The sequence below is a fragment of the Lathamus discolor genome, chromosome 7 (genome assembly GCF_037157495.1).
Source record: "Lathamus discolor isolate bLatDis1 chromosome 7, bLatDis1.hap1, whole genome shotgun sequence".
NCBI classification, from domain to species: domain Eukaryota; kingdom Metazoa; phylum Chordata; class Aves; order Psittaciformes; family Psittacidae; genus Lathamus; species Lathamus discolor.
The window spans coordinates 14688076-14710892 of NC_088890.1; the positions used below are offsets into that span (position 1 = coordinate 14688076).

General features: G+C 45.3%; 1 protein-coding gene across 1 annotated transcript in view; it reads left to right on the forward strand.

Annotated features, from left to right (window-relative positions):
• Window positions 1-3563: 3563 nt before the first annotated feature.
• FRMD4B (FERM domain containing 4B) overlaps window positions 3564-22817 on the forward strand; it is a 141010-nt gene continuing 121756 nt past the window's right edge. Inside the window, exons 1-2 of the mRNA XM_065687237.1 lie at window positions 3564-3827; window positions 20797-21005. The gene's annotated coding sequence lies outside the window, so the exon portion shown is untranslated. The remainder of the gene's footprint in view (window positions 3828-20796; window positions 21006-22817) is intronic.

The following is a 22817-nucleotide window of genomic DNA, read 5'->3' on the forward strand; positions in this document are numbered from 1 at the left end:
TCCCTCTTCCCTTTGCGGTGCAGGGGGCAGAAGTGTTTCTGGCTGGCTCATAGATCACCACTTTTGAGACAACCCAAGTGCTGCTCTCTTACCCCAGCGTGTTACAAGCTCCAGCCTCTCAGGACCTGGTTCACAAGCAGCCTTGTATCTGCAGTGGGATGATGGGGTAGGCTGCGGGAGGTAACCTGGCAGATGATGGAGCAGAGATGTTCCCTGGCAGTAAACGTGAGGATGTAAAAACCCCTTTACTGTCAGCAGAGTGAGCTCAGAAGGGAGAGCAGGGAGCCATCTCAGTGCAGGTTCACGCTAACTGAATTACAGAAGCAGAGAGTGAGGGAATGACATTGGAATTAAAAGGGGTTAAGATAAGATGGAAAGTGGCAGTTGAGCCAGGAAAGCAGGCTGGAAGTGGAAAGGGTGTTTTCGTACACTAACAAAGCTTGAAGGAGGTGAGATTAGGAGGGCTCCTCAATCACATTGGGAAACTGCTGTGGGAAGGAGAGAGAAGGCAGCACAACTGTGGCGATGCCTGGGGTTCCTGTGAGAATGCATTCCAAGGAGATGTGGGAGAAACAGGGAGGTGCTCCTCTGCTCTTACCTAGCCTCACTCTGATGTCTTTAGTGGAGCTGTGCCATTAAACCCAGCCTGCTGCCACAGGGCTGGTGTCAATAGCAGCGCAGGGTGCTGGGTGGGAGATGCAGCAGCTCAGTGACAAGTTCCCACCACAGGCAGAGACATCAGAAGCTCCGGTCTGAGTAGTTTGGATCAAGCTGTGGAAATCATGGAAATATTAGCTAGATTGAGCCTCATTAGTTGCCAAAAAACCCTACAACTGAGAAGACAGTCTGGATGGCACAACTGCCCTGGCAGTTGAGTTGGCAGGTTCTGAGAGTACCTGCCTAGCATTAATATCAGAGGTGATTTAAATAAGATAAGGGATTGTGCTGGATTGTGCTGATCTCTTTATATTGTCATTGTGACCATCAGTTATCAACAAAGGCAAACATCGCTATATATATATATTTGAGGGAGTTTGATTTTGCGGCGAGAGCTGTCAACAGCAATGAAAAAACCCTTCTGTCACAAAGCCAGAAAATTGTGCCCCAGGAAGAAAAATGCTCCAAGGCCATAAAAGCCATTTCAAACATTCTACTTTGGGCTTAGTATCTCCTCATTTGAGGAGGGAGGGGAGAGGAAAGAGGGCAAAACACATGGGGAATGTGCATGTGCTAATCTTGCATAGTGATGGCAGAAGAGATGCCTGGTCTTGGAAGGAATCAGGAGTGAGCATCCCCTGGGACTACAGGGGTTAAGGCCAAGGCAGGTGCTGATGTAGGGGACGTGTGCTGACATCTGAACACAAAGTGAAAAATCACCTCCTGCAGAACCTGGTAAGCGCTGGGAAGCTGGAGTGTGCAAGCCAATTTAAGCTCAATAAGTCTGTAAGAAATGGAGAGATAAATCAACACGGTAAAATACAATGCAGCAGACCTGGGTGGCTGGTGTGGACATTTTGCATGCTGGGTTCTGGGGCGCTTGTGTAGCCAGCAAAGAATTCAAGGCCCTGTGAAGAAACGCTCCCAGGAACGGAAAACACTGAATGAACAACTGAATATGTCCCATATTAAAGCTTTTCATACTGCCTTAAATGAGGCAAGCTTTTCCCTGCATGGAATTATTTACAGCACCATTGTGCTATTTGACAGCATTGTTTTCACACTGCTGGCCCCTATCAGAATGCCCCAGGAGCATCTGAAATAGAAAAACAAGGAGCACCCTGACCTTCCAGCAAATACATCACCGGCCTGTGGTAGGACAGGAAATTACAGAATTCACTTGTCATCTTCCAAGTATGACAGGACCTCTGCATCATTGAAAGAAATCTATCGCATAAGGTTAAATCACTGCTTATCTGCTTAATGGCAGTCAGACATTAAGCAGATTGACTGCGACATTCAATTTGTTTATTTTTAAATGGGAACCCAAACAACTTAATGCTCCTTCTTGCCTTAATCTGCTGGCAGGCTCCTATCCAATTTATTGTGTTTGTTTGTTTGCCTATTTATTTATTTATTTGTGCCTCTTTTTGCCTCCCGTGGCCTGTTGATTCCTATGGGAGTGAGTGGATGCTCTGTAACTGGGCAGTTGCTCCAGTGGATGAATCCCACGTGGAGATTATCCTTGCTGTATGGCCATCTGCATTGGCTGCACTGAGTTTAGCAGTGATTTTTAAGCATAGGCTCTTGTGGATTATCCACATGCTTTGGTGAATACAAATCAACTCGCAGTTAAGATTAAGATACAACAATTTCCATATCTGAGAAGTGTACGGTTGTCAACGGAAAAAGATAGTAAAGTGGCATACAGGTTGCAAGGTATAGTCAGCAATTTGAATAAATGACTATGTGTGGAGAGCACTGGAACTGGGAACCTTTTGTGGTTTAAGAAAGCAGAAAATGTAGATTAAGATGCCATTCATTAAACACCACCCAAACTGTTCCAATCCTTTCCATGAAATCGTCATCTTCTAAGCTGTAACATGTTAAGTATACCTAAGAAATAAAGCTGATTTAATACAGCTGTACCACTGAAATGAAGGGCAGTGTGTTGCCGCCTCACTTTTATTCCTTTGATCTAGGTTCCCTACTAGTTTGATACAGATAAAGGTTAGGGAGAAACTAGCAAGGACCTGATGACAGTTTAATCACTGTGCTGATTACCATGTGGCAATTAAAGGCTGGCTGCTGCGAGATGCTGTATACTTCAGTGCCTTCTCAGGCGCGTTTTTCTACTGGTAGTGGACAGTGTCTTCTGAATGATCAGGGTGGGATTTTCAAAAGCATGCGTAGGAGCCCAGTAACTGGAGTTTTAATGAGTCAGGTGCTTGTGGATAATTTCTGGAAACCCCTTTATACTGTGGTCCAATCAGAGATTTTGTGTGTTTGTTCATACAGTACAAAGAAGTGCAAATTCTGCTCCTCTTCTGGACATTAAAATCCATCAAAAGCAGCCTTCCATGCTAACCGGAAATAAAAACCAAAACCTTCCTTCTGGTTTTAAACTCTATGCTCAATTGCAAGAAGAGAAGCCAACAAAGCTTTAAGTTAGGTAGTCCCATTGCAATGCCTCCCGTCTCTGTGAAGCAGTTACACTGCCCTGGAATCAGGTTATGAAAATCACAGCTGGCTTTCAGGTTTTTTTCCTGATGCAGCCTACTGTACCCTGCCTTTCTCTAGTGCTATCTAAATTCTCCACACCAAGCACTTTTCTGACCTCTTCTTTACACATACTGGGAGTGGAAATGTCTGCACTATCTCACAATGGAGATGAATACTTGCAGGATGTGGGGGCTTTGTTGTGACTTTGGAACAAGCTTTAAGATCACCTGTGAAATTGTCCAAAATTGCTTTGGAAAGGTCTCTGATGGAGCCCAGAGGGCACTAATTAACCTTAATGGCCCTGATTGGCCCCACCTGGTGCCTCCACCCACTCCCATGAGCCCAGGAGTATCATTTAAACTCACCTGGGGGCATTTGCTCTTTCTTTCCTTTGAGTTATATGGGAAGTGCTCACCCATGCCTGGCTCTGGACTCTATTGCAGGAACTGAATTCCCTGCTTGACCTTGGATCTGTACCCTTTATGAACTGGTTTCATTATTTGGACTCCTACTCGAAGCTGGGCACCAGCTCTAGGCTTGCTTTGCTCAGCTACCAAAGGGCTGAACTCTGGTTGGCAAGGTTCTTGCCCTGTTGTGGTGCAATGCTCTGATCCATGTGCTTTAGGGATCTGCTGGTCCTCTCTGCTCTGAGGTTCCCGTTGCCAAAGGTAAGGTTATCTATACCGAATTCCTCCATAGCAAGCACTTTCCTAATCTGCTCTTTAAACCCTGGGGAGTGTTTTTGCTACTATTGCACTGTAGAAGTGAGGTTTTGAGTAAGTGTTGCTGATGCAGTGTCTGGAGGCATCATGGAGTTCAACTTATCTTGTAGTTTTGGTGAGCTTTGTACTAATGTTTTCTTATTGAGGCTGTGTGGGTTACCTCTGTGTGGTTTGAATCACAGGGTGAGTGTGCTGCTAAAGTGTGACTTAGATGGTGAGCTTGCCATAGTTGAACTTACAGGGGTTTCGGGGAGGGGGGGAGAGCATTTGATGTATGGCTTTATCTTCATGGAGCTACGTGGCATTCTCTTTTGAATCATAGATGAGTTTTATGGTGGACATGTTTGTAGGCTCTGTCCCTTGATATATGGAGAGGCCATGACTCTCTGTGGGTGTAATTGCATAGCTTGCTCGTTCACCAGAAGTCATTTCAGAGTAGCTGTGGAGAGCACTCTGGAGGCTGAGAGCACTAATGGAAGGTCAGCAAGTTCTTTTCAGATGGTTCAGGGTCAAGCCCTGATCTAGGTTGCATTACTGAAGAGACAGAGCAAAACTCATGGGCTAAATGCCATTATTCCTTCTTGACACCACCATAACAAAACCCTTTGGTGCAGTTTCAGCTCTTACGATTAAATAAATGGGATCCAACAAGCAGGACTCTGTTTGTTAGAGTTATGTCCATTGACCCTCTAGCAGTATTTTTAGCTAGTTATATGCCTCTAGTGTTATGGTATTTTCTATCTTAATGTGTCTTCGTAGACTGGCTGGTAGAAAGGCAAAACAAAAAGCCTTCACATCAAGCCCCCATGTAGCCATCAAGATATGCCTGGCACCTAACAGAGTAGCTGTGCTTCTCATTTATGGCTGTCAAATGTGCCTGGAGAGAGAAGCAAAGTAGCCTCAAGGTCTGGCACTGATATACAAGAACTGAAATAAGTGTAAAACTGTTCTTGTGGCATCACAGAAAAGGTTTGACAGCCCTTCCCTAGTGAGCAAATAAAGTAACAGCACGATAAAGTGGTGAACGGGCTTGGGCATGTTGTGAAATATTCTGCAGACAGTGAGAGTAATAGGTAAAAGTTCTAAGACCATTTATTTTATGGTAGGATCGAAGCTTACACAGTGTCGTGCAAGCAGCTTTTCTCCCCTGCATCCCAGAAGTGCTGTGATTACAGCCTTCAACTCTGGGTGCATGTACAGTGGCTGTCCTTGCAGCTTGCTTTGCCCATCCTCCAGACCTTTAGGGCTAATTAAAGAGCCCCCCAGAGTCTCATTTATTAGCCTCATATACTCCATAGTGAGCATGATTAATGCCTGGCTCTCAGATTGAGTTCAAATGCAGTTTAGCAAGGACTGAAGAGGAAATTAAGTAAAGTTTTGGAGGTGTTTTAAGCTAGACACACACAGGAGGTGTCTCCACAAAGGGATGGATCTGTGAGGAGGACGGGGACTCAGCCTGTACCTTTCTTCCTGGTCAACCTGTTCACCTGTGTGATCCTCAGCTTTCTACATCTATAAGAAATAAAGAAAGCTGCTAATATTAATCTTAACGTTCTGCCTTTGGATCTCCTGCTGAGGCACAGTGAGTAACATTTTTCAATATATAGCAAGGTTGCTAGGTCCCCTTGGCACTAGAAAGTCAGATTTTTAAGCTTTGGATAACATTTTGAAATACAGGGGGGATGCAACTTGGATCTCATGGGGTTAATATGACTCCAGGAGCAAACTGGAAAATGGTTTTATGAGTGTATCCTTAAAAACTAAGGAATATTCCAAATCAGTCTGAATGCACAAACTTATTGGCAATGTGAATGTAAAAATTCAGAATTTATGATTAAATGTAAGTACATTGGGGTGCAGAGAAAGTCTCAGAAAGAAATGCCTTCTAGCATTAATGGTGCTGTGGACATAGTGTGTCCTCTTAAAAGACAGGTTCTTGCTCAGCACTTTTTAGGAGACCTACAGTAAGCACTGGGTGAAATACTATGGAGCATACTATGCAAGGTGTTTGACCTGAATACCTGTAATGAGCCACTCTGCACTTTGTCATAAGTCTTTAATTCTGTGGAAACAGGAGTAGGATCAGTGAATAATGAAGAGAGGAAAATGCAAGAACAGCCCAGTAGCTTGTGCTATCAGCTGTCAGAATAACCATAATTTCTGTGGGAACAGTTTCAGTGATAAAAGGAGTAGCACTCACCCCTCTAGCTCGCTTTCTCTTGGTATTACTGAGCATAGATAGAGTGAAGGTCTGTGAGAGCATGTTTAGGACCTGGGAGTGCATTTCTTTTCCTGCTGTTATCCTGCAGAACTGCCTCTTTTTAGGAACCCTGGCAAAATTAAGGGCTTAGACACAAAAAAGAAAATTCTTCAGCTCCTTCTGCAGACTCTGAGCTCAGCTATTGGCAAGTATTTGGGTAGGAGACAATATTGCAGCTGCAATATCAACAGACAATGTGGGGAGATGGAACAGGTTGTTGCAAGCTCAAAGAATGGAGATATAGGGTGATAGCATGAGGAAAGCTTAGGTTCACTGGTCTCATTTTAGGCCCTTAAAATTGAGCATTGAAATCAGCCTAGGTGAAGGACAGAAAAGACCATCACCAAGTCTTTTCTGTAAGATGGGGAGACTAAAACTGGCAGTGGGACACTAGGAGTAAGTGTCACACGTACATGTAGGAAAGAGCAAATTATCAAGACTAACGGTGCTTACATTTGTTACCATTTCTAATTGCCTTTATAGAATTTTAGAAGACTATCTGTTAGCAGAACCACATTTAAATCAAAACTGAAGATTGTGCAGGAAGATTTGAGGTGTTTTACTGTTGGACATAATTATCAACCCTATTTTTTGCCCATTTTGAGCAGCATTGTATTGGTAGAGCTTAATGCTTTAAAATGGCATCGGTGCAGCTAAATTTAGGGCAACAGATAACTAAAAAATAATTCGGGAATTCCGCAAGTTTGATCAATGGGCTCTTTAAAGCACACATACAGGAGAGACAACTTCCGAAAGTTGTGTGCGGGCACATCATTTAATAAAAAGCGAGAATGTCTTCTGGTTAACTTCCGTTCAGTGAGGCTAGGCAGAGCCTGAAGTCCCATTTTCTGTTGCTTAAAGACTTCAATTTTAGCTACTTCTCTATTAGTGTGATAAGACTGGACCATGCTATTTCTCATCTCCCGATTTTCCTGTCTGCAAGCCAGGGAAACTAACAACCACCTCCTTTGTAAAGCAGTTCAGGTCACTCTGAACCTTACATATAAACCAAGGTGCTGTTATAGCAGTGTTGTAGCTTTAAGGCTTTAAAAACAAGATCAAAAGCTGGTGTCAGTAATAACAGGCATTATTGAAACTGGACAGGGTGCCAAGAATTGTTACCTCAACCAACAAATTCCTTATTCCCAGTGATAATCCAACACCTGTTAGAGAATCTTCATGTCACAGGTTTAATTTCAGCCACAAATAAGGCAGGGAAGACCCTTTGTCAGGTAAGGGCAAAAGCATCACTGCTGATACAGGAAGGTTTTCCTTGCATACCATTACCAGTGTTGAATGCATCCCACACCCTTTAGTTGATAACTGGTGTTAAGGGAACCAACTTGAAACAAGACAATCAGGAAAATGAATTTAATTTGGACAATACACAAGGACTTAGACCTGAAAATAGGACAGGAGTTGTGTAAGGGCTCCAAGGTGGAGGAAGACACTTCAGCCCTGCCAAGCTTTGTAAAACTGGCTGGTGCAAACAGGCTGCTGACATTAGGAGTGCACTGGTGCCCCAACGATACCCAGGGAGCCCCACTGAAAGATGAGATTAAGCATATATGAATGTACATGCTGAATTTAGACCTTGGACTTGAATCCTGGCATCTAGAAGTTGGCTTTGCAAAGACTTTCTCAGGGTTCAGGTCTGCTGGTGTATTTTTATAACAACACTTTGTGTGTTTTGGCAGTTCAGCTAAATTACATCACTTTATCTTTCTGCATTTTATTTACCTCATTTCCTTTTCTAAAAATATATAAAAGTTGATTATTCACTGATATGAATTTGAAAACAGTGAAAAGCCAGCAGCCCCTTCCCAGTCTTCCACATCTTCATTTAAACAACATCAGCCACATTGAACCACACACATAGACACTACTTGCAAAAGGACTTGATGTGGAAGAGGTATTTTGGAGAAGCACAGAAAGGAAAGGAGGAAGGAAGGATGGGGAGCTTCACTTCCTTTTCTTCAGGGAGGAAAAAGAATTGTGCATAGGAGGAGGAGAGCTGTGCACAGGATCAGGCTGTCAGCCTGGCCCAGCCCTGTACAGCTGCCTGAAGCTCTTCTGTGTCCCGGAGGCTTCAGTCCTCTTCATGATAGAAACAGGGGGAATTGGTTTGCACAAGCACAGAATAACTGTGTATGGTGAAGACTTTATCTAGTTCAGCAGACCTGTTCTGAAATGGGAAAAAATTATAACTGGGAAATTATTTCAGATGGCAGCATCTGAATTGTTTTTCAGGATTGAGCAGCTTTCAGAATCTGCATATTCTGGTTTAGGAGAAGAATCTGAAAGAGGATTTTCTGCATCAGCCTAAATGGCAGCTCTTTCCCCAAAGCCCCTGTAAGAAACCTAGATACCTGCTGCTAACAAAGTGGGTGAAGCCTGGCTCTGCAGTGGGCATGAAATAGAGCAAATGTGCTCCTCACCATCATTCAAGTGATGATCATCTTAAGCTCTGCGTATGTCAGTGCCAAACTACATGAGGAGCTTGTCTGTTCTGGGGTCTCCCAGAAGAATGCTGCAGAGGGTTAGACTAGCAGTCCATTTAGCCTGACATTGTGCTGTTCATCCTAAATAATAAATGACACCCACTCTGGCAGTTGGTGCAGATGAACATCGGGGTGGATCTCAGCAGAGAGGCAAAGTACCTTTTTAAACATCAATATTCCTTCCTTGCTCTAAAGGGATTTTCTAAGAGCTATGGTCAGTGCTGGGGTCTACCTTTCACGTTAGGAAAGTAGCATAAATTCAGCCATTTTTCCTGAGAGATCTTTAAATCTGACTTTCATGTCCATAGGCCTTAGATGTTTACTTAAGAAGCTGCAATCCAAAAAGTGATGTTTCAGGGCTAGGAATGCACGGGTTTTTGTTTCAGGCTGCCCAACCTTCAGGAACTAGATATGTTGACTAATTGCGCTGCAATGCATTTAATCTCCGGAGTTTTGAATTGTGTAAATAGCTGTTGGCCAAGAAAGGCAAAAGTTAACTTTATTGTTAAGTCCTGCTTTGAGTTCTGCGCCCTGTCAGGGACTGGAACTGGGGTTTCTCATCGAAGTTGAGGCATTTTGATGTGAGACATGTAGTGTGAGCTAGCTTGCGTGAAAGCAGGAAAAACTTTGTGGCTTGCTGCAAACCACATCCTTGGGTTCATTTGTCTGTACTTCATCTGCCTGGTTTCTCCCCTCTTGAGGGCAAGAGGCCCTGTGGATTTGTCAGACACCTGCCAAATGGGGTCCTGGTCTAGGCTGGCATCTTAGGGTCAAGTGCAAAGCCAGCAGAGGCTATTCTATTTTGCTTGCTTCCCTTCATCTATCACATCAGAAGGTCTTCTCTGCTGCCATGCAATGCTATCATTCGCTCTCTGTGCAGAGTTGGTTTAGGTGCATCTGCACTACTTTCTGCAAGCATTTTGATTCTTCTTATAATGCAGCCATAAATGAGATAAAGAACACTTATTTCAGCTGCTACAGAAGTTGGCTGACCTTTCCTGTTCAAAGTAAGCTCACTCCTGTCTCCAGATCTTGATTTAGGATTATTTGTGGGAGGTAAATGGATGCATACATCACATCAAACTGCCAGTGTAATTTCCCCTATCCAAGTATTTACATACAGGAAGGGAGGTATGGGGAATTGTAATCAAATAGTGGGTAGTGTTAGAATTTCTTTTGACATGGAACAATATTTTTAGGGAGATTACATAGTGGTGGTTCATCTTCTGCAGTACAGAGTCCACTGGCGGTTGGTTGGTGATGGCTGGAAATTAGGAAGGGATGAGACTGCTGATGTAGTAGTACATGTAGCTAAAATAATCTGATCCTTCTAGGGGGCAGATGAGCTCCATCACATGAATGTGCAGGAAACTGATGAACTCCTGTGAGTCAGCAGGCAGAAAGGATGGGAGGATGCAGAGAACACAGAAGAAAGTTTTGGAGGGTGATGTGCAAAACCTGACAGCCTGAAGTTATTGGTTTGCTCTTGACTTGTGGCAACTCAGAGCTGCAGAGGAGAATGTTGCTGCCTTCCTGGTGACAGGAAACATCTGGGAGCACTTCAGTCCCCAGACCATAGCCACAGAGGAACTGGAGGAAAGAGAAACCCAGAAAAGTCAGATGGCAGCAAAACCCTGTCCTCAGGTGTAACCAGAAATGGGAGAGGAGAGGCAAGAGAATAAGCTGTATTAACAGCACTGGCATAGCTACAGTGGCATGGGTGCAGCCAAGGAATCCTGTTTGAGTGTAGATGGAGATTCTTACAAATATGTGAGTCAAGCTGTGTCTATTACTCTGCTTTAAGAAAAGTATGAGGTAGCTTGGACTTGTAGTCTGTAGATGTGATAAATAGGAAGACCTGGTGTTGCTGGGGTTAATAACTGTTATTTGATGAAAGCAGGGCAGATGGTAAAGAACAACCCTATTTACCTCAGAGGATTTTGATCCTCTTAATTTTGGTTAAATGAATGAACAAGGAGTTGTGACATTTTTGCAAAAATAACAGCATATTCCTTCATAGCAAAGTATCAGAGTGAATTCCTTCACAACCCAAGTACTGTTTTAGCTGCAGAGATTTGTTCTGTGGAATACGTGGAACTTGCTATAGTGCTGCTCATTTCATGTGGCAAGCCATGGTTTGCCAGCACCTCCAGTTTATCTGACAGCCCCCAAACAATAGCCAGACCGCTGTTCATTAGGCAGCCCATTTCCATATGGTAATAAGAAGCCGTTTGTAACATACCAGCACCGTTATTCTTGAACACATTGTTCTGTTTCACTCTGTAAGGATGACAAAGGGCCCTTATGAGCAGAGATGGATGGATTTAGGCAAATCCAGCCCCCTTCCCATTGCCCTGTAGAAATTTCCATATATCACCTAAGAGAGGACGACATGCATCTTCTGCCCGTATTGTGAGTTACGGCTGGGAACAAATCCAAGGCTGGGGAGGACCCGCAGAGCGTCCAGGGGAATTGTCGGCGCTGGCAGTTGTGGGGAGAGGGGCTGGATACGTCCCTCGGCTACTTCGGCTTTCGCTGGAGCTGAGGATGCTCCCTCTCTCCCCCGTCCCCTCTCCTGGGGGCAGCTCCGGCGCTTTGCGAGGGTGAGACCGCGCCTGCCCGTGCCCACGCACACACGCACAGATGAAAATACGACCAGAGCATCCATCGCATCCTGCGCGGCTCTGTCGGTGTCTCCTTCCCCTCCCGGGGGGAGCGGGGGCTCCGCAGCCGGGGGCGGAGCTGCCCCTCGCTCTCGCCGCGATGCGGGGGGAGCGGGGCCGGCGCTAAGCCCTGCCCCGCCGGGCGGGCGGTGAGGAGCCGGGGGTACATGCGGGGGGGCCGGGCGGGGCGGGCTGGGCTCCGCCGGCAGCCCCGTGCGCTCAGCGGGCGGCCGCCACCAGCGCTGCCCGCACCGCTGCGCTCAGCCCGGACAAGGTAAGCAGTGCGGGGCTCTTCGAACAGAGCCGGGGGGGGGGTTCGGCGGGGATGTTGCGGCTGCGGGAGCGGGGGCAAGGCGAGCCCATCCCCACCGCGGGGCTCCCGTGGGGGTGTTCTGTGTTTTGGGGGTGCGAAGCCGCGGGGCTCCCCCCGTGGTGGCGACGGGAAACGCACGGCCACACCCTCGCGGGGTGTTCCCCCCACACCCCGCATCTCTGCCCGCCCCGTCCCCGCATCCCGCTCGGTTCAAGTTGGGTGTTTGGCGGAGCGAAAGGGCCGCCAAGGACAGCGAGCCCCGGAGCGCCCGGCGAGGGTTCGATTCCCCGAGGAGCGCGATGAGGAATTGAGTGTCACGGCTGCCACTCGCTCGCGGCTCGGTGGTAACAAATACTCGCTTTCAGACAATGAGCGCCCTTTGTGGACCGAGGGGTCCGGGAGGTCCTCCCGCCCCGATGCTGTCTGCCTCGCAGGAAGGGATCCAGCGGCGTTGTTATCTCCCCTTACCCCATAGACAGGAGCCATGGAGCGGTGAGCTGAGCCACGGCACTGGTCCCTTCAGGCTGCGGACGGGCCCGTTTGGGCAGGAACGCGTCCAGGCCCGCGGCGGAGGCCCAGGGCTCTTCCTCTGCCTTTGTTGCACTTGTCTGCTTGCCCGGCTTGGCCTCGCATCCTCCTGTCGCCCAGAATAGCCCCTTTCCCAGTATTGTTCTCGGTGTGTTTCCTCTCGCCTCTCTCTTCCTCCACCCCTCCTTAGCCGCAGGTTCTCTGCGGACACGATACCCTGACACGCGTTTCCCCTCTCCCCTATGGAGCTTTAAGTCCAGACCTACCTATTTTGGGAAAACTCTCCTTTTACCACCGAGCGTCACAGCTGTGTTTCAGTCTGACTCAAACTGCTGCTGCTTGGGTTTGAACTAAATTGAAATAAACTTCACTCTGAGGCTGCAAATGGGAGGAGATTCGTGGTTGCCTATGCACTGCTTTGTATCAGTTTAAATTAAACGAAACGCTGTTTGCTTGAGACTCGGCTTCCTAACCCAGTCAGTAATGTGATGTAAAGTAATGTTTTAGCTTTGACACCACTGCCTCCTTTGTTTTTGTGCATGGACTATGTGGGTCGTTGGCTACTTGAATGTAGCTGAAGACTGTTGTATTCAATGCACTGTTCCTGGAAAAAAGTTTTGGAATGGCTGTAGTGGACAGAGGATGAGATTTAGGGAGAGGCTGGATCAGGAGCTTGTTACAACAGCGTCTGCAAAAGGGTCCAGCCCTCATCTTCTGCAGTGTATTGGGTTTCAGTCTTGGATCCATTTGAAGGAGTTGGAACATCTCTGCTGACACAGGGCAGAGCATCAGTGCTGTCTGGGGGACTTGGTGGTTTTTTCCTTTGGGGGATTTTGTTCTTGAATCTGCCTTTATTTAGGGTTTTGCCTAATAGGAAGCAAAGAGCAGCTGAGCTCATTCTTTTACCTTCTGCAGGATTCCCAATAGCTGCAGTGAAATGCTCAAGTCTTTAGTCAGTTCTTACTTGGCTATAACTTGGGAAACATTTGAGCAGCTGCAGGGGCACTGGCTGGAGAGCTGGGTCTGCAGGCTGGGGAAGGTGCAGCGCTTCAGTTATTCCTGGTTCACACAGAGCTAGGAACATGCCTTTAGAAAACGGTATGTGCTTTCACTTGTGTTCTCTGCTTTTTAACAATTATGTTCTTGAAGCTGCCCCTTTCCTCCTTAAAAGAGCCTATTTGCAGAAGTTAGTGGTGCTGGCTGGGGGAAGATTCTTATTCCCTGCAGCTGCACAGATTTCAAGGTTTCATCTATTTCATATAAACCTTCATCTTGCTGATTCCCTTCGACTTGCATGGGTACAGCTATGTCAGACTTGATCTTTTTAGTTTGGTTCTGATGTATTAAACATGTCAAAACTCTTACTAAGAACATGCACTTCAGTCTATTAGAACTATGCGTGTCATCTTAGTCAGAAGACTGAGATTGTATAGTGTGTCAAGCCTGGAACCCCATAGCTTTGAAAGTGTGTTAGGAGTGAGTGAGTGAGCTCCTGAGGTCTAACCTGCTGGTGACCATTTTAATGTGGTTTACTGTAAGGATGCTGGGCTTTTATTCACTGAACAAGTGTGTTTTCTGGCTGGTGAGGTGAAATTGCTATAGAATTTCCCCAGAGCAGAGGTTGTGAATGCATCTCAGCTATAGAAATCAGGGCTCTTTCCCATGCTTTGTGCTATAACGTTAAAAACAAAACTCCACACTCCACCTATAACTTATTTTCAATGCATATTGCTCGGTTCAGTCTTATGAATGCAAGGAAGTGAAGTGTGTCACGAAAAGGCTCCTGTGAGCTGTCTCCACTGTGGGACTCCACTGATGTGGCTATGGATGGGCACTCTTGGTGTAGGCAAGTCCGCTCTTAGTTTCTGGTAATTAAAGCAGCAAAAGGTAAAAAGGAGGCCCGCTGCAGGGCTTACAGCATTTTCAAAGAGCTCTTGCATATTTTCTGTATCCTATTTTCTTCCTCCAATGCCTCTTAGCATCTGCTGAATGGCAGGGAGTAGGGAGGGGAGGACCTGGGTAAATGGAATATTCTGGGATGCAAGGGCTCTGTTTGTGCCGTTGTACCTTCCCAGGGAAATGGTGGGGCAATGTGTCAAATCCATTTGCAAGTGGTAGTATAAATTAAAGCTGGGGGACGAACAGGTTAGAAGGTTAATGAGATGTCTGAACTTAATTGATTTTCTATACAAATTGGCTATAATGTCTTTTGTTTGCCTTTCCCCCCTCCCTAGGATGCTGTGTTAGAGCAGTTACATGAATATAAGGAGTAGCAAAAGGGATGGGATTGATGGGAGTTGGAGCTATTTAGACAACATGGGTAGGAAGCCTTGGTTACTCTTCCTAGGACGGGCTGATGTCTGATTTTTGGACAGAGTAAGGTAGCTGTGAATTAACCCCCTGCATGCCATGTCTTCTAGGTCTAAGCGCCACTGACTGTTGGTGATCTTTGAGCCATGATCTCGGTGTGGTGCCTGTCATGCAGAGCTGCACAATGCCAGGGTTCATAGAAACTTTTTTCTTAGGTGTGGTGGTGTAGAGGCTAAGCTAGGAACATCAGTAGAGGAGGAGCTATAATATAGTGTAAAATGATTTCCAAGTCCTAAAGTTGTCAGGCAGCATCCCAGTCAAGGTGGTACTTCTCTTTCTATAAGCCTATGCCTAGCTGTGAAATCTAGAGTAGTGAAGCTGAAGAGGGAGGAAGGCCAGTGATGCTGACTTAATTCATCTGACTGCGTATGACTTACTTAATGCTTGAATGAATGAGATGATGCCACTGGTTTTTGGTCTTTCTTTTCTGTATAGGTTTCCATTTCTATTGGGAATATATTTGAGCTAGCTGCAGGAGAGTGAGAGGAGCTGAGATGGGGCTGCTTGTGTGGTTTCTCAACAGTGCTGGTCTTGTTCAGTGCTGCTTCCCATCTGTGCTGGTTTCAGATCACAGGTTCAGCACAGAAGCAGGCACAAGCTGGTCATCAGCACCAGGGTCTGCATTTCTATGGGTCCAAGCTGGGTGGCACAGCCAGCCAAGAGGAGCTGACTTTGGAGATGCTCTTGGTCACCCCTTCCAGGAGTGGCATAGGGAAGGAAAGACATTGTGTGCTCAGGCAGTGTGACGGTAAAAGTTATGGCTCTTCCTGAGCTCATTTGCTATGAAACCTTTGTACTTAAATTGTATTTTAGACTCTTCTTCTTGGATTACATACTGAAACCTAAAATATGAAATAGTAAATTCTCTTAGGGGCTAATAACAGCTTTGACTCGTGTTCCGTTTTTTTTTCATAACTGGAGTACCACAGCAAAACAGTTTTTGTGCTTAACATGGAAATTGATTGCAGAGTGAATGTGAAGAGTTGCCTGCAGACAACAGTTTTCATAGATCAGCCTTATTTTGATTTAAGGGCTTCTGAGCAGCTGAGGAAAGCTGTAAAACGCACACAACCACACGAGAGAAAAATCAAGGCTTTTAGATCACTGCATCATCACAGGAAGGACCGATGGATGGGAGGCTTGGGCTTGGTACCTCTGTTTGTAATCAGGCTTCAGATAAACCAGCACATGCCATATGCTGCCAGATTGGTCAATACCTAAAACTACTTGCTGAGAATATGATTAAGTCAAGATCTGAGTGCACTAAATAGGTCGCTGGGCATCGCTGATAAATGAGCTATGTCTTTATCTTGTGTACGTCACCAGTGGTATTGTATGGCAATGCTTAGTTGTAAGAACAATTCCTTGGCAGGCTTAGAGCATGTATATCTGTTTTTTAACAGCCTAGGCAGTTCACATCGGATGTAATGGTGAAAAGCCACAGGCAAAGCTCTATTGTTTTGTTGAAGCCATTTCAAAGCATTAAGCCTTCCTCTTGCCCCCCAGTTGTAATGCATCAGTGCTTTCAGCAATGGTTAACAGTTCTGTGGTTAAATGATATAGGTTATAGAAATAAGGGATTTTTGTTTTCTTTTGCTATTTAGAGCAACACAACAAACCATAAAACCGTAGTTCCTGCAGAATTGTAGTAATTTTTGGAAAACACAGACTGCGCATTGAAAACATGTAAACTGTAATTTCAGGCCTTTTGTTTTCTGTGTAGTCTGTTTACAGAACTAAATCAGCAAAGGATATGCTTTTATGCGATGGCCTCTTTGTTCAGAGACTAAATTCCTGGTAGACAGGCTGTACATAGAGCTGACAAGAGCTTCAGATTAAAGCAGTTGTCAAAACTTCAGTGCAAAGGAAGGGGGATGCTGAAAGGGGAGGGGAGATGCAGTTCTACTGGGGTTACCTTGTTAGCTATCTGTCAGTTTATCCAAGTATTATAATAACCGTTGCCCAAGAGTGTTTGGCAAGATATGCAGAACTCAAATGTATGAAGCCCAAATCTACCCTTCCTTCTCCTTTCATTCCTCCAGTTTGGATCAATCACTGTGACACTCTAGCTTGAAGCTGATTTTTTTCAAACCCTTTCGGTATGTTTTGTGATCTTATGGTCTAGATACTGAGCCAAAAGAAAGATCTCAGCCCCTGTTTGTTGTTCTTAGAGCATGTAGGTGATCAGCAGTGATCAGTTCAAGTTATCAGAAGGAGGTGCTCCTGCCCCTCTACTCTGCTCTTGTGAGACCTCACCTGGAGTATTGTGTGCAGTTCTGGTGTCCTCAACATAAAAAGGACATGGAACTGTTGGAACAAGTCCAGAGGAGGCCGTGAGGATGATCAGGGACTGGAGCACCTCCCGTATGAAGACAGGCTGAGGAAGTTGGGGCTGTTCAGCCTGGAGAAGAGAAGGCTGCGTGGGGACCTCATAGCAGCCTTCCAGTACCTGAAGGGGGCCTATAGGGATGCTGGGTCTTCATCAGGGACTGTGGTGATAGGACAAGGGGTAATGGGTTAAAACTTAAACAGGGGAAGTTTAAATTGGATATAAGGAGGAAATTCTTTCCTGTTAGGGTGGTGAGGCACTGGAATGGGTTGCCCAGGGAGGTTGTGAGTGCTCCATCCCTGGCAGTGTTCAAGGCCAGGTTGGACAGAGCCTTCGATGACACGGTTTAGGGTTAGGTGTCCCTGCCCATGGCAGGGGGGTTGGAGCTAGATGATCTTGAGGTCCTTTCCAACCCTAACTATTCTATGATTCTGTGATCACAGCCTGGCCATGCTCTGCTGTGTGGATGTGTTTTCACAGTGGGAGATGTGTTCTAAAACCCTTTCTAATATGTGTTAGAAAATAAAGAGCCCTACAGTTTTTCTCATGCTAATGTCTGAGCTATCTTTAGTTCCTTTGAAAGAGTTCCATAGGCTGGTTAATCTCCCCATATATAAATCTCTTTCATACAATTAAGCCTTTATTTTTTATTCAGATCCCAGTGTAGGAGAGATGGTTTTAGAAACAGATCCATTTACCTTGTGTTGCATGAAAAACAAAACCCTTTTTACATGAAAGTGGAAACAAAGCAAAAACACAGACACATTTTTCCGCACAGTTTTGGTTATTATTGCTGTACGGTGTTACAATAAAAGATTCCAGAGAATTGTCACCCCCACAGAAACTTTCCAAGAAAGAGATTACTTTCAAGGCTTTCAATCCCAAGAAGTCTTACAGAAAACCAAGTGACAAAAGATGCAGAATTGATGATGAATGCTTGACTCTCTCGTGATTAATGGGAACCTTAAGGCCAGAACGTCAGGTGGAGTTTAACTGTTTCCTTGGAATACCATACTTATGTGCTTTTAGAGATGTGGAATTGCAGTTTTACTCAAATATCAATTCCCAAATGTTCCAGCTTTATTTATAAATGATTCCACTGATTATTCCCCCTCTTTTTGCCTGAAGTGAAGCATAAGATTAGGAAGCGCTCCTGGAATATTTCAATTATTTTTAAATAGTAGGTTAAACAGCATCAGCAAAAGTTGTGCATCCTTTCCTTTCTTTCCATACAAGGTCCTAGAAGGACTTGGAAAGGCATTAGAAGTGTCTTGGGACAGAGACCACTTTGTCCTGGACAAAGACTTGTCAGACTTGTTTCTAAAGTACAGAAAGTAGTAAGAGTAATCGGTGGATAGTTTGGAGAGTGTTTTCACTTGGCTCAGCCTTCCCTGGCCCCAGGAATGCAGAGGCTGTCACCTTGTAATCAGATCTTGAGGAATAGTTTCATATAGCCATGCTTGATGTGCTCACTTAGGTTTAAGGCTCATGTAAGGGAGAGGAGGATGATACCTGTAGGAAGAGTGAGGGTTACTTTAGAGGAAAGCAAACCCAGCTTGGCAAGGGGCATGGGAGTCTAGAAAACCAAGAGGAAGAGGAAGACAGCAGTTTGGCAGAATCATTGTTCTGGACGTTGGCTGGGCAGAGCACAAAAGGCAGCTGCCATCCATAATCCAGCCTTGGGCTGATATCATAGCATATTGATGTATTTTATGCGACATAATACCTCTAGAGGCATTGCAGTGCTTAATGCGTAGGTTACATGAACACAGTTACTGCATCAATCTTAGCAGTGCTGCTTGGATGTTATGGAAAGCAGATGTGCACATGTTCGGTAGCTGTTGTGCAAGAGAGCTGGGCCTGAAACTAGCAAAGAAAGCAGTTCTTATAAAAGGTGGGATGTTTAAATCTCAAAAGATTAAAAAAGAAAGGGATGTGTGTGTGTAAAATAAACCTTGACATGGTCTGTCATGCTTTGTGTCCCTGAAGGCAATAATGATGGACAAATGTGTATCTGGCGCTTGGGAAGCATCTCCAACCTGTCCCCAGTGCACAGAGACAGCTGCAGCCATCTAATGATTTGGGGCTTTTCTTTCTTTCTTCTGACTTTTTTCTCCTCACTTTAAGCTTAGACTTCTGTTCCTAGTTTTGAAAACAAACTACAAACCCCTCCTGATTGCTGCAGATCCAACAATTTAAGCATATTTTAACTCTGACACAGAATTCCCTCTTGTGCATCATATGAAGGATATGCCTTTGTCTGCAGGAATGCTGTGTGAGACAGCAATGCTTAAATAACCAAGACTTCTATAATATTCTTTCAGTAAAATGACTGCACCACATATGATAGCTGCATAGGGAGTGGAAAGTTGAAGCGTGGGAAATGTAGAAGGATGTGCTGCAGTAGGAGTCTTTCTAATCTGAACCATATTACTCAATTTTACAATAAAATAAGTGTTTTGAATTACTTGTTCCGCCTCCAGTGTCAAAAAATTTAGCGGAAAGTTGGTAGAATTTAATGTTTTAGCAACTACAATTCAATTGGCATCTTCATCTCACTAACAAACATCCTTGTTGGTGGGATGAAGGGATGTGTACATAGCGTCATCAATGTATTAGAGATTCTGAATGCCTGGACTTGGTTCATCCTTCTGTCTTCCAAAATGAATATTCCTTTTATCTAGGGAACTGAAATTTTTCTAACTTTGCTCTTGTCTCAAGCATCATCTTAAAAATCAGTTGCATCTTTTCCTGGTTTAATAGTCTGGGTTCTTGTGCAGAGGGGAAAGCTTGGAGATGTAACTTTTCCTAATCACTTCTCCAGCCCCACCTGATTTTGCTTACAGGGGAGGCAGAAATAGGAAGCTCCAGGAGGTGTCTGCTTGGCAGCCTTGAGGCTGATGCATTATCTGGCATGGAGAAAGCAGTTATGTGCTTATCTGTCAGTATTTCCTAATGCTGACCATGTGAGTCTGCCTCTCTTGGCAACAGCATAACTCCTTTTCCGTGTTTTAGCCCTCATTGCACTTCAGTAAATCACTGTAAGGGCTGGCTGTGAGTATCTGCTGGAAACAAAGAGAGGAGTCATCTAGTGACAGGTTTCCAACAGGAGGTGAGTTGAAGTTGAAATCTAATGAGTGTGTCCTCACTAGCTTTGGACATCCAGGGAACACTGGCAAATTTGTACAGCTGGTTTTGTAGGTGATAGCATGAACCTGGTAGGAAGCCTTGATGCTAGTGTGTTTTAAGTTGGTCAGTTAAATGAATTATCATTGGGGGAAGGAAAGGAGAACCATAGGCTTTATCAGATCAGCTTCACAGCAGGTGTAGGGACTAAGAGGTGTAGGTGTGCATACTGGGCATTACTGGTATGATAAAAGATGCTACTTCCCCCTTAAAACCTTGTCATCTTTAAAAATGTTATTAACCACTGCTTCAGTACTACAGACCTGCAGAAAGATCTGTTGTTGTGATGCACTGCACTGCTTGTTTTAATGATCTTTATGGATGGGCATTTCTTGATTGCCCACCCCTAGTGAGGGGAGATGTGAGTCAAAGCTGTGTGGGCATGTGGTGGGTTTACAAGGGAGAAGAAGGGTCTGTAGTGCACGTGTGTGTGTAATGTAGACCTGCACGTGAAAAATCAAACTGGAGGAGGAAGAAGCCTGGAAGAAAAAAGGTCCTGATGCAGCATCTGATGTATCGGATCCCAGTTTACTGTTAAACCAGTTTCGTAACTAAGGTATTGGGAGGCATCCTTAGGAAAAGCTAACCAGCCAGGCTAAAGTAAGCTCCACCTTTAACCTTTGTCTATTGAAGGTATCTTTGCTACCTTAAGGTAACTTGGCTGCTAACTTGGTTCTTTCCACTTTGAGCACTGGGGAGCTGGTGTAAGTCATTTTAACTCCCTCATTCTAAACCTGAATCTCTTCTGTATTTTTTCTTTCCCAGCACAACTAGCTTTGCTGCTTAACGTCGGAGAGGATTTGTTAGCAACGCATTAACATCTCGTCTTTCAGAAGTTACACCCTGTCACAGCGTCATATGCTTGTTGGGGCAAGCTGCACCTCTCTTCTCCCTGCGAGAGAAATCCCTTCCCCTCCTTCCGACTCCTCCATACTACTTGAATGGAGCCTGGGCTGTGCAGCAGCTGAGATACGGTATGTTTATTCAAATACATTTGAGCGTGCCATCTTTGCTCTAGACTAAAACATAGCTGCGTGGGATTTTCGTGGCACCGGGAATAAGGCTCCCAGTTTGCTTTAACAGTTGTTGTCTCCAGCTCTGCTGTTTAAGTACGGGGTGGCGGGTTGTGCTGTGTGGCAGACTGCGTGTCTGGCACTTCCTCTGCGGAGCTGTGCTTGTTTGGTTTTGTTTTTACACACTGGTGATGTGCTGCAGGCCTGTCCTGAAATTAAACCGGGGCGGGGGGAGAAGAGCAGCTAGCTATGGGTAGGACTGAACTGGAAAGAGCAGCTGGAGGGGAAACAAAGGCAGGTTGGTGTTAGCTGAATACAGTGGGGAGCAGCAAGTGTGGCAGTGCTGCTGCTGAGGATGAGCTGCCTGGCAGGGTATCATTAGTTTCACCCAGTGAGCCCAGGTAAGTGGAAACTTAATCTGAGATTCATACTCTGACCATTGCTGTGCTGCGCACAGTCCTGCGGTGGGGGGAGGAATGTGTTCACTGCTTTTATGGCTCTTTCTTTGCTTCAGTAAAGATGCGTCATTCCTTTCCCTGACTTGTGCAAAGGCATGAAGATAGGCTTGGGAGATGTGTTCTGTTGTGTCAGCTGAGACCTGTACTGTGGAGAATGCAGGCAGAGATGTTGGCTGTTGGGAGTAGGTAGCAGAATGGTTGGCTGCTCTGTGGGACCTGGTTCCTCTGAGTTTAAGGGTGCAAACCTTACTTGAGGCCTGGAGAGTGCCTTATGAAGGAGCGGTAGTTGCAGGCTCAAACATCTGTGCGGAAGTGCCAGAAATAGCATTTAATGCTTTTTCTTGTTAGGCTGGAGTTCAACTATAAAAATTACTTTTGAATCTTATTACAAGCTACTTAGAGTCCCCACCTAATGCTTAAGTGTGTTGGCCTGTGTTGTAACAGCTCATCTTAAACAACAGTGGGCATACTTTACTCAGTGCTGGAGCTGTTAAGTGCCTTCAATGCACAGTGAGGATGTAGTACGTTACTGGGGAAGGAGGAAGGTTGGAGACTATGGTCTGACCTGGTTGTGCTGTCCTCCACACCCTTCCAACTGCAATGCAGTGGGACCTGGTCCTCACACACCTGGATTTTAGTTACGGGCTTCCCTCTGCCTATGTGGTTTTGTACCCTTGGGCTGTGAAGTGGTGCTGTACAGCACTGCCAGAAGTAACATGGAAATGGCAAATGAAGCTATTTGCAAACCTTAAAATCCTGGTTCCTTCCTTACAGGAAGAATCTTACTTACTTCCTTGGAATGGGAAGGAGGAGATGGAGCTACAGGTATAAACTATCATTTCAATTTAGAAGAACTTCCTGGTAGACCTAATGCAGTTATCTGCTGGTGGCAACATCAGCTGTGCTGCTGAGATGTTCCTGTAGCCGTCCGTTCATCCTATTAAAGCAGTCAAGTAGATAGTTTTGCACAACTAACTGGAGATAAGAGTGGGAAAATGGGATTTTTGTTTCCTGTGTGCTTCATGCAGGACAGTGGCATGTAGCTGTAAAATACGCGGTGTGTGTAAACTGTGTTTGGTACTAAAGGGCTCTCAGTAGTGTTTCACCAGGATGCTGAGATCGTGCTGTGCTTACTATGGATTTTGCTGCCAGTTCATCATTGGTGCCTGTTGTTTTCCTCTGCAAAACCATTCTGGGTACAGCATGATGCTAGTGCTGGACCTCCAGAGGTCTTGGGGATGTGCTGCTGGGAGTGTGTGTGAGTGCTGGATGGAGCACAGGGGGATCTCTGCTTGATGCTGTCTCTATCTGCTCC